Raw genomic sequence first — 12455 nt, 5'->3', positions numbered from 1 at the left:
AATTGTTCCTTAAATGTTTGGGAGAAATCATTTGTAAATCAGTCTGAATCTGAAGACGTTTTTTCTTAGGGAGTTTATTGATGGTTCCTTCAATTTATTTTTCTGAAATGGGCTTATTTAAGTAATTTATTTCTTTTTCTATTAATCTGGGAAGTTTATATTTTTGTAAGTATTCATCCATCTCACTCAATTTATTGGCATGCAGTTTGGCAAAGTAGCTCTGAATTTTCTCTTTACTTTCCTCTTCATTGGTGGTTAGTTCACCCTTCTCATTTTTGATACTAGTAATTTGGTTATCTTCTTTCTTTTTTTTTAATCAGATTAAACAAAGGTTTGGATATTTTATTGACTTTTTCATAAAAACCAACTCAGTTTTATTTATGAGATCAATGATATTCTTGCTTTCAATTTTATTAATCTCTCCCTTGATTTTCAGAATTTCTAATATGATATTTAATTGGGGATCTTTAATTTGTCTTTTTCTAGCTTTTTTTAGTTGTATACCCAATTCATTGATCCCTTCTTTCTCTACTTTATTCCTATAGGTATTTAGAGATATAAAGTTTCCCCTCAAAACTGCTTTTGTTGCATCCCATAAATTTTGGTATGATGTCTCATTAGTAACATTTTCTTGATATAATTATTGATTATTTCTATTATTTGCTATTTGATCCATGCATTATTTAAGATAAAGCTATTTAATTTCTTTTTTACAAGGCAATGGGGTTGAGTGGCTTGCCCAAGGCCACACAGCTAGGTAATTATTAAGTGTCTGAGGTTGGATTTGAATTTTATTTATTTAAGATAATGGGATTTAAGAGTGATTTGCCTAAGGACATATAGCTAGGCAATTATTAAGAGCCTGTGTCTGGATTTGAGCTCAGGTCCTCCTAACTCCAAGGCCAGTGCTCTATCTACTGTGCCACCTAGCCACCCCAAGCTATTTAATTGCCAATTAGTTTTTGGTTCATATTCCCATGACCCTTTATTACATGTAATTTTTATTGCATCATGGTTTGAGAAGTGTGTATTTATTTTTTCTGCCTTTCTATATTTGATTATAAGGTTTTGGGCCCTAGTACATGGTCAATTTTGGCAAGGGGCCATGAATTGCCAAGAAAAAAAGGATATTCTTTTCTATCCCCATTGTTTTCTCCAGATGCCTGTCATAACATAAGTTTTCTAAGATTTCACTCACCTTCTTGACTTCAATTCATTTTATTTTGTTGTTAAATTTATCTGGTTCTGAGAAGTGAATGACCTTCTCCATCATTAAAGTTTTGTTGTCTATGTCTCCTTGTAATTCACTCAGCATTTTCTCTAGGAACTTTGATGCTATACCACTAGGTGAATCCATGTTCACTAATGATATAGCTTCATTACCAACGGTGTCTTTTAAGAAGATGTAATTTCCTTCCTTATCCCTTTTAATGAGATTGATTTTGCTTTTACATTATCTAAGATCAGAATTGCTACCTCTGATTTTTTTTGTTTCAGTATATTTTGCAGTAACCTTTTACCTTAACCTGTGTGTATCTCTCTGCTTCAAATGTGTTTTTGTAAACAACATATTGGAGGATTCTAGTTTTTTAATTAATTCTCCTATCTACTTCCATTTTAAGGGACAATTCATCCCATTCACATTTACAGTTAAAATGACTACTTCTGTATTTCCCACTATGCTTTCTCCATTTATATTTTTCTCTTTACTTTCCTCTTATTCTTCTTCATCAAACTTTTACTCCCTTTTCCCTTTGACTTTTCCTTTAAAATTTAACTTAAAGTTTATTTTCACTTAAAAAAACCTTCACCTTTCCTTTTATCTGTCCCTTCTTCCCTTATCTTTCCCTTTCCTCATCTGCCCCCTTCCTTATAGATTAGGATAGATTTTTAAACCCAAGTGGGAATATATCTTATTCCCTCTCTGGGCCAAATCTATTGAATAGAATTTATTCAGCATTCACACTCTCCCTTCGTTCTCTCTAAAAATATAAATCCTGGTGTTATTTATCACTCTAGAACTATTAATCAGGTATCATCATTCACAGTTTGATTATTTGATTGTTTGAAAAGCTCATATTGTTATCATCACAGATTGATTACTTGATAAGCAGCATTGTCTCATATTATATCAAATTATAATTATAGTAATTTTTTTATCTTATCCCTTTTCAAGTACCCTCCAAGGACACACAGTCCTTCTCATGAGTCAAAGCATTATCCAAAGGCAGATTATTTCTTGAACTATTTGTGCCCTTATCCCCCCAGCCTATTTTCTCTCACACTTTAACCATACCCCTCCCCAATCAGGGTACTTAACCCCTTGTTAAGTGAAGCATGGCCTATTTTCTTTCACATTATACTCCCTGCCTCCTCACCCAAGGTACTTAACCCTTTGTTAAGTGAAACACAGATTAAGTCAAGTGCTGATCTAATTAACTACAAGAACCTTAAATGGCCCTAACTACTGGGAGGCTCGGGAGGTCTCACCTGAGATTTTTACAAATGATTGTAAATTATGGTATACAATGACTTGGGATCACCCAGCTTATGCTGCTGTCATCAGAGTAAATGTGAAGTCTCCTCAGCACAGCAGAATTAAAGTGGGTCAAAGGATAATGAGACACTTAAAATTTAAAGTTAAACCCCTGGTTTTCCTCAGGGCTTTTTGTCTCAAAGATAGTGATATAATCTTGGACCTCTTCAATGGAGAGACAAGATCCAACTATACCCATATCTTTTAAGTCCAATCTCTTCAATTATATTCAATTCCTTCAATTATCCTGAAAGAAGTAAAGTTCTCAAAAATTAGAAGTGTTGCACCTTCCCTTTTAGAGTTGGTGCAGTTTTGGACAGTTTTCCCTTATAATTTGGACAGTTTTCCCTTATAATTTCCTGTATGATATTTTCAGGGTTTGTGTTTTGATCTAGGCTTTCTGGTTGTCTGAGGATTTATAGATTGTCTCTCCTGGATCTATTTCCCAGATCTTTTGTTTTCCCTGAGAGGTACTTTACATTTTCTTCAATTATTTCAGTCTTTTTATTTTGTTTGATGGAATCTTGTAATTTCATTGATTCATTGATTTCTATTTGTTCAATTCTAATTTTAGGGTTTTATTTTCTTCAATTACCTTTTGTGTTTCCTTTTTAAAGGTATTGAAATTCCTGAGCAATTTTTCAGAATTTTCCTACATGACTCATTTCTTTTTTCCCTTTCTCTTCTTTCTCTCTTGTTTTTTTTTTAAAACAATTTTAAGCTCTTCAATCAGCTTTTGTATTTGAGTCCAATTTATAGACTGTTTTTAATAATTCTCCTTTGAGTGTTTTTTCACTAATTTCTTCTTCATACATGGAATTGTTATCATCTTTGTTTGTTAAGTAATTTTTCCATAGTGAGTGCTTTTTTCCTCATCTTTGTTATTTTAGCTCTGCTCCTGGGGTATAGGGAATATAAATCCGTGTTTGTTTGCTTGTTTTTTTTTTCTTGGAATTGGGGGTCTGATCCCTGGCTTGTCATTGACCAAGATGTTGCCCATGCAGTCCAGGCCCTACCTTTGCAGAGATTTGTTTCCTCTTTTATGTCCAGATTCTGACTTAGCATTTGTTTGTTTAAGGTTGGGATCCTCCCTGCTTGCTTGCTATGTAGCTGCCAGGACCTCTGTTGTTGTCAAGCTGTCGGGACCTGGATTGCACTGTTGCTAACAACCTCCTGCTGGCATTCTTGCTCTTCCAATTCCTGGACTTTACTTACATTTTACCCACAAAGAGACAGACCTTCATTGAAAATTTTCCATGATATCTACACTGGAAAACTTCTCTGAATTTTTCCCTTTCCTTGGTGAGATCTGTAGCTTGAATGTAAGAGCAGAAGCTTCATTTATCTTTGGTAGGGACAAGCTCTGGGAGCAATGTTAAGTTTTATATTACCATATTGGATCCATTCCTATTTTCCAGTTTTTTCCAACAACTTTTGTCAAATAATGATTTCTTATCCCAGAAGCTGATGTCTTTGGGTTTGTCAAATAGTAGATTGCTGTAGTCTTTTACTGTGGTTTCTTTTGAACCTACCTTAATCCACTATTCCATTACTCTATTTCTTAACCAATGCCAAACAGTTTTGATGACTGTCACTTTATACTATAGTTTTAGATCTGATAGAGCCAGGCCACCTTCCTTAACATTTTTTCATTAGTTCCCTTGCTATTCTTGACCTTCTGTTGCTCCAGATGAATTTTGTTCCTATTTTTTCTAGCTCAGTAAAATAGTTACTTGGTAGTTTGATTGGTATGGCACTGTATAAGTAATTTAATTTTGGGAGACTACATTTACTTTTAAAAAAAATCTCTTATTTTTTCTTTCCCTTAATCCTAATTCCTAAGAACAAAAATGGATAACCTGTAAATATGCTTAACATAAATGTGTAAGTAAAATATTAACCTGACTGCTTGCCACTGAGGGGAGAAGGGTGGGAAGGGAGGACAGAAGGAAATTTTCTAAGTTAGAATTATGCATAGGCATATAGATGAATGCTTTAAAAAACCCTTCGTAATGTGTATTTGGAAAAGTAAAACATCAGTAAAAAATAAAAGTAACTCCAACTATCTCATGGGAACATTTGCATGCGACTCTGTATTCTTTGTTTTATTACTTTATAATATCTGATGTGGTCTAGCATTGGTAAGGGAATTATTTAAATCATATATCCTCCTATCAACTGGAGGACTGAATTGGATCCTGTGAATAAACTCTTTTAAATAATCTAATTAACCAACAAACCTATTAAACCCTACCAAGCTGACTTGAGCTGCTCTTTTTTTTTAGCATCCCAGTTTGTATCCCTAAAACTGATATATTGAGAAGAACAGATCAGCTTCTGTAAACTTGACCTTACAACTAATTTAGAAGGTAGCTTAGTCTGCCCCTCTTATAATCTTGAGTCCTTATAATTGGCAATAAAGTCTATGATCTTATTGTATGGTAGGGACCTTCTTCTGTAACCTTGTGCAGCTATCAGGTTTTTTTCTAGGTCCCATGGAGTCAACACCAAAGGTAAGACTAGAATTCATGTTTGCTAACTCCTAAGACAGTGTTCCTTTGGTTAACTAAAATTATTCTGAGTATTTATATAATGCTTGTAAAGTTTGTGAAGAATGTTATATATTCATTTTTGTCTCAGAGTAACCCATAAGGCCAAGTTAAGCCTAGATTAGTGTGAATAATGAAGCTATTGAAATAGTCACATTATTTCAATTCATACTATTAAAAATTATTCTTACAAGTAAAATATGTTAATCAGTTCTAACCCACTGAAAATATGCAATGTGTAGTTGAGTAATGAGACCACTATATGGAATTCATTAGACCATTTCAAGATAGTCATTATTTGTACTAATTGGAGCCTAACAGTCTTAATGGTATTGCCATCCTTATTGCACAGATTAGGAAAAAAGAGTCTCAAAGAGGTTAAGAAACTAATCCTTGGCCTAATGAGTAATTCCAAGAGGCCTGTCTATATGGATATAGTGTATTCAGAGAGAAGAACTTGACAATGTAACCTTGGACAAATGGTTCAAATTCACAATTCCTTATGAAATGAACACGAGAGACAACTTTAATAAGTTGACTGTTAAAGAACTGAGGTCTAGAGAAAAAAGAGATAGAAAAAATATCATTTCCAAACTTATTTCTACATGAAAAAAGATATAACTAAGACACCAAGATGCTACAAATCTGCAAAAAAAAAAAGAGTACATACAAGACAAATGTCTGAATTATTTTTTTCCAAATTGTCTCACCTATTGTGTCCATCAAACATATGACTGGTACTTTATAAGCTAGTTTTCATGTGTACTGCTATTTCAGGGTAAGGGGAGATCATCAGTCCCTTATCTGGAAACAAGGAGTATCATCACTTTTCCTTTTCTCAGGGGAGACATCATTTCTGATCTAAATCTACTGATGACATTTTCAGAATTGACTTGACAAGTAAGTCATGACTCTTTGGAGGATTGGAGAATAACCTCTTTGGACTTAATATGGACCTACTTTTGACTGCAAGCAAGGAAAAGAAGTTGACTTCATATGAAGTTTAAGTATCATTTAAAATAAGTGAAGCTAGGTTGTTGGTGAGTTGGGGATGGAGGTTTTGCGGGGCAAATGCACCTTTATTATTATTATTATTAATTAGTTTGATTGACTTTGTTTAGTTTTGCAAGGCAATGGGGTTAAGTGGCTTGCCCAAGGCCACACAGGTAATTATTAAGTGTCTGAGGCTGGATTTGAACTCAGGTACTCCTGACTCCAGGGCCAGTGCTATTGTTTTTGTTTTGAGCTGATAGAATGGTTAATTTAGAAAAATCCTAGTACATGGAGCCAAGATGGTAGAGAAAATCCAGGAAGTTATCTGACAGAAACAACATTAAATCAAGTCTCTAAACAGAATCTGGAGTGACAGATCCTCAAAAACTGGAGTGAAACATTTTTTCAGCTCAAAATAACTTAGGAGGACTTAAGGAAATATCTTTCTCTCTCTTGGATAAGAAAAAGAAGGTACTTCAGAATGATTAGTATTTAGTAAGCCAGAAGCAGGCTTTTGGCCATAGCACAGATTAACTGAGGTTCCTCTGTCCTGGCTTTGCTGGCTAATGTCACAGCAGGCCAGCTATGAGTCATCCAGCTCCAGCATAATAGGCAAACTGCCAGCTAGGAAATCTCCATGACTAAGTCAGGGTACCTCAGTGCAGTGGGTGAGCTGTGAATATCTAAAACCCTGGTGCACAAAACCAGTGAACAGGCCACTGGCTCTCAATACAAGAAATTTTCCCCCTGTGCCCCAGGAGCAAAGCTCTACTTTAAAAATCTTGAAATTGTCTAAAAATGAGTAAAGAACCAAAAAGATCTCTAACCATAGAAAACTACTATATTGAAAGGGAAGATTGAAACACAAATTCAGAAGGGGGCAACAAAGTCAAGAAACCTAAATGCAAAACCTCAATGGGTAATATAAACTGGTCTTAAGACCAAAAAGTCTTTTTTGGAGAACTCATGAAGGATTTTTAAAATCAAACAAGTAGAAGAAAAATTGGGGGGAAATGAGGATAATACAAAAAGGTTCAACAACTTGGAAAAGGAAGGGATGAAGGAAATAATTCCTTAAATGTGGTCAAATAGTTTTCACTGAGGAAAACAATTCCTTTTAAAAACAGCATAGAACAAATGGAAAAGGCTTAACCAGAGAAATATTTCCTTAGAATTGGGGGGGGGGTAGCTAGGTGGTACAGTGGATAGAGCATGGGCCTGGAGTCAGGAAGACCTGAGTTCAAATCTGCCCTCTAACATTTAATAATTACATAGCTGTGTGGCCTTGGGCAAGTCATTTAACCCCATTGCCTTGCCAAAAAAAAAACCTAAAAAAAATTATAAAAAATTAGAATCAGGCAAGTAAAATCTCATGTCCCTATCAAACATCAAGAATCAGTTAAACAAAATCAAAAGAATGAAAAAATAGAAGAAAATTTGAAATACCTCATTGGAAAATCAACTGAAATAGAAAGTAGATATAGGAGAGATAATTTAAGAATTATTGAATTATGTGAAAGCATGGCCAAAAAAAGAACCTGAACATCTTTCAAGAAATTTAAAGTTTCATGATATTCTAGAAACAGAGGGTAAAATAATCAATGAAAGAATTCACGAATAACCTCCTGAAAGAAATTCCAAAATGAAAACTCCAAGTAATATTGTAGTAAAATTTCTGAATTACCAGATCAAGAACAAAAAATACTGCAAGTACCCAGAAAGAAACAATTCAAATATCAAGGAGTCATAGTCAGGAGTACAGAGGACATAGCAGCTCCAATATTAAAGGTTTAGAAGGCTTGGAATTTGATATTTGGAAGGCAAAGGAGTTTGGATTACAACCAAGAATCAGTTACCTAACAACATTGTGCATAATCTTTTGAGGGAAAAGATGTATATTTAATTAAATAGGGGAATTTCAAACTTTCATGATTAAAAAAAAGATCAGGAATGAGCAAAAAATTCAATCTTCATGAGACTCAAGAGAAGCACAAAGGGGTAAATAGGGGGAAAGTATTATTCAATAAAGTTAAATTGTTTATATCTCTACATGGGAATTTGATATTATAACTCTTGAGAATTGTATCTCTATTAAGGCAGTAAAAAGAAGTATACTATGAAAGTATAGATATAAATGGACTCTGATTCATTTATAAAAATTAAGGGGTGTAAAAAAAGGATTGTACTGGGAAATGAGGAAAGATAGGAGCAAAATAGAGTAAATCACATTCCATGCAGAGGCTCAAAAGATCTTTTACAGTAGATTGAAAAAAGGGATACGGTGAGCATTGTCTGAACCTTACACTCTTTGAATTTGACACAAAGAGGGAATAGCATATGTGCTCAGTTGTGGAAATTTATCTTATTCTATAAGGGAAGTAGCAGGAGAAAGGGGGAAAGAAAAGGGAGGGTGACTGATAGAGGGAGGTAAATTGAGGGAGGTGGTGATCAGAAGATAGGAGGAACAGAATGAAAGAAAAGAGGAAAAGTATGAATGGAGAAAAACAAGATGGAGGGAAATACATAGTAATCATAACTGTGAATTTAAATGGGAATAATACTCCCATAAATTGTAAGTGGATAGCAGAGAGTAATAAAAACTAGAATCCTGCAATATCTCATTTACAAGAAACACATCTGAATCAGAGAGATGCATATAGAATAAAGATAAAAGGTTGGAGCATAATATATTATGCATCAATTGAAATAAAAAAAAGAAAAGCAGGGGTAGCAATCCTTATCTCAGTCAAAGCAAAAGCAAAAATACACCTAATTAAAAGAGACATAGGGTGAAACTACATCTTGTTAAAAGGTACAATAGATAAAGAAGTAATATCAATACTAAACATATGCTCTGAGTAATACAGCATCCAAATTATTAGAGGAGAAATTAAATGAGTTACATGAAGAAATAGAAAACAAAAACTATACTGACAGAGGACCTCCACCTCTCCCTCTCAAAGCTAGATAAATCTAACCTCAAACTAAACAAAAAAGAGATCAATAGAATTTTAGGAAATTTAGATAGGATAGAGCTCTAGAGAAAATTAAATGAAGATTGAAAAGATATACTTTTTCTCTGTGGTACATAATAGTTACACAAAAAACAAGCACTTATTAGGGCATAAAAATCTCACAAATGAGGAAGGCAGAAATATTAAAACATCCTTTTCAGATCATTGGAATAAAAATTACATGTTATAATGGACCAAGAAATGATAGATTAAAAATCTATTGACAAATAAACAATCTAATGCTAAAGAATGGATGGGTCAAAAACCAAAATAGACAAACAATAATTTCATCCAAGACAATAATAATGAAATAGCTTACCAAAATTTATGGGATGCAGTCAAAGCAGTTCTTAAGGAAAATTTTACATCTCTAAAATGTTTGCAGGAATAAAATAGAGAAAGAGGAGATTAATTAATTTGACAAGCAACAAAAATGCTTGAACTAGAACAAATTCAAAATTTCCAATTAAATATCAATTTAGAAATTCTGCAAATTAAAGGAGAAATTAATAAAATTGAAAGTAAGAAAATCACCTAATAAATAAAACTAAGTAAATTTTGTAAAAATACCAATAAATAGATAAACTTTTGGTTAATTTGAGTTTGAAAAAAAAGAAAAAAATTCCTAGTATCAAAAATGAAAAAGATGAATTTCACCACCAAATGAAGAAGAGATTAAGTAATAATTTGGATCTATTTTGCCTAAATGTATGTTAAGAAAACTGACAATCTAAGTGAAATGCATAAATATTTACAAAATTATAAACTGCCCAGATTAACAGAAGGGGAAATGAAATATCAAAATAACAACATTTAAAAGAAAGAAATTGTAGAATTCATCAAAGAACTTCCTAAGAAAAAAATTTCCAGGATCAGATGGATTTAAAAGTGAAGTCTATAAAACATTTAAAAATAATTACTTTCAATACTATATAAATTATTTGGAAATAATAGATGGAGACTTACCAAATTCCATATATGACATAAATATAGTGCTAATAATTAAACAAAGAAAGAAAACTATAGAACAATTTCCCTTATGAATATCAGTGCAAAAATTTTAAATAAAATATAAGCAAAAAGATTATAGCAATTTATCATGGAGATATTATATTATCACGAGTTGATTTATACCAGGAATTCAGTGCTTGTCAATATTAAGAAACTTATCAACATAATTGATAGCATAACAAAACTAACAGAAATCATATGATTATGTTGATTGATGTAGAAAAAGTTGACAAAATACAGCACTCGTTACTATTTAAAACACCAGAGAGTTTAGGAATAAATGAAGTTTTCCTTAAAATGCTAAATATTTCCTTAAAACTATCAGTGTTGGGAATAAACTAGATGCTTTCCCTAATAAGATATGGGGAGAAACAAAGGATGTCTATTATCACTATTATTTAATATTTTACTAGTAATGTTAGCTTTAGAAATGAGGAGAAAAAGAAATTGAAGGAATTAGAATAGGCAATAAGGAGGCAAAAAAATCATTTTTTTCCAGATGATTTGATGGTATACATACTTAGATATTCCTTGATTATCAACTAAAAAGCTACTTCGAGTCATTAAGAACTTTACCAAGTTGCAGGATCTAAGATCTTCCCCCCATAAACCTGCAGCAAGAGATAGAGAAATTCCATTTAAAATAACTGTAGACAACATAAAGTATGTGTGAGTCTGTTAAGAACAACCCAAGAATTATATGAACACAATTAAAAACTTTCCATGCAAAATAGAGTCATATTTGGAATAATATCAATTATTAGAAAATGATATCAATTGGAAATAATTGAAAAATACCAATTGCTCATGAGTAGGCAAGTTAATATAATAAAAATGACACTTCTCCCTAACTTATTTATTCAGTGTTTTGCCAATCAAACTACTAAAAACGTATTTTATAGAACTAGAAAAATAATGAAATTTACCTGGAAGAACAAACGGTCAAGAATATCTAGGTAGTTAATTTAAAAAAACGCAAAACAAGGTGACCCAGCAGTACCATATCTGATGATGTTTGTCTTTCATTCTTGAAAAAGACTATGACAAACACATGAATTGTATTTGGGTGAGGGGGTACTAAGCTAAGTCACCAGCCTCACTTTCTCCTCCAGAACCAACTGGATCTAGTGGCCAAATATGAATCAGGACAACTGGAAATACTCCTGAATGTGAGGCAATCAGGGTTAATAATTGTCCAAGGTCACAAAACAAATGTCTGAGATCAAATTTGAACTCAGATCCCCAACTTTAGGGCCTTTATATCCACTTTTTATCCACTAAAACTATATGAGAAAGCAAATATCAAAATTATTTGGTTCTGGCTGAGAAATAGAGTTGAAGATCAGTGGAATGCTTAGGGTATACAAGTAGTAATGTACTTTTTGATAAACCCAAAGACTCCAGTTTCTGGTATAAGAGCTCACTATTTGACAAAAACTGCTGGAAAAACTGGGAAATAGTGTGACAGAAACTATACATAGACCAATATCTCACACCACAAATCAAGATAAATTCAAAATGAGTACATAATTTAAACAAACAGGGCAATACCATAAGCAAATGAGGAGAACAAGGAAGGGAAGAATTTATAATGAAGTAAGAGGTAGAAAACATATAGAATGGATAATTTTTATTACATTAAAATAAAAAGCTTTTTTCACTAACAAAACTAATGCAAATCAAGATTAGGAAGAAAACCTAAAGCTAGAAAATAATTTTTGCAGCCAATGTTTCTGATAAAGGCCAAGTTTGTATAATACACTGAATCAAATGCATAAGAATACAAGTCATTCTCAAATTAATAAATGGTCAAAATGTATGAGCATCCAATTTTCAGATGAAGAAATTAATGCTATCTACAATCATATGAAAAATGCTCTAAATCACTTTTGATTAGAGAAATGCAAATCAAAACAACTCTGATGTACCACCTCACACCTATCAGATTGGTTAATATGACAGAAAAGGAAAATTAATATTGGATAAGATATAGGAAAATTGAATTGTTCCAACTATTCTTGAGTGTAATTTGGAACTCTGCCCTAAGGGCTATAAAACTGTGCAAACCTTTTTTCTGCCCATTAATTGGAAACTGGCTAAGCAACTTGTATAGTATGAATGTAATGGGATACTATGATACTATAAGAAATAATGAGTAGGTAGATTTCAGAAAAACCTTAAAGAATTATATAATTGTATTTATTATTGTAGTTATTATTATTTCCTGCCCATTCTACATAGAGCTACATTTACCTTATACATTAGGATTCTCCACATATTATAGGAGCTATTGGATTGCACATATATATATGTATTCCTCTACCTTATAGGAATCAATGGGATTCCTCTAGA

General features: G+C 32.7%; 1 protein-coding gene across 1 annotated transcript in view; it reads right to left on the bottom strand.

Moving 5' to 3' along the window:
• Positions 1-12455, bottom strand: part of INPP4B (inositol polyphosphate-4-phosphatase type II B) — a 981822-nt gene that overhangs the window by 101079 nt on the left and 868288 nt on the right. The gene's annotated exons all lie outside the window — the stretch shown is intronic.

This window comes from Macrotis lagotis, chromosome 3, assembly GCF_037893015.1.
Source record: "Macrotis lagotis isolate mMagLag1 chromosome 3, bilby.v1.9.chrom.fasta, whole genome shotgun sequence".
NCBI lineage: Eukaryota > Metazoa > Chordata > Mammalia > Peramelemorphia > Peramelidae > Macrotis > Macrotis lagotis.
This window is presented reverse-complemented; position numbering and strand designations above follow the sequence as displayed.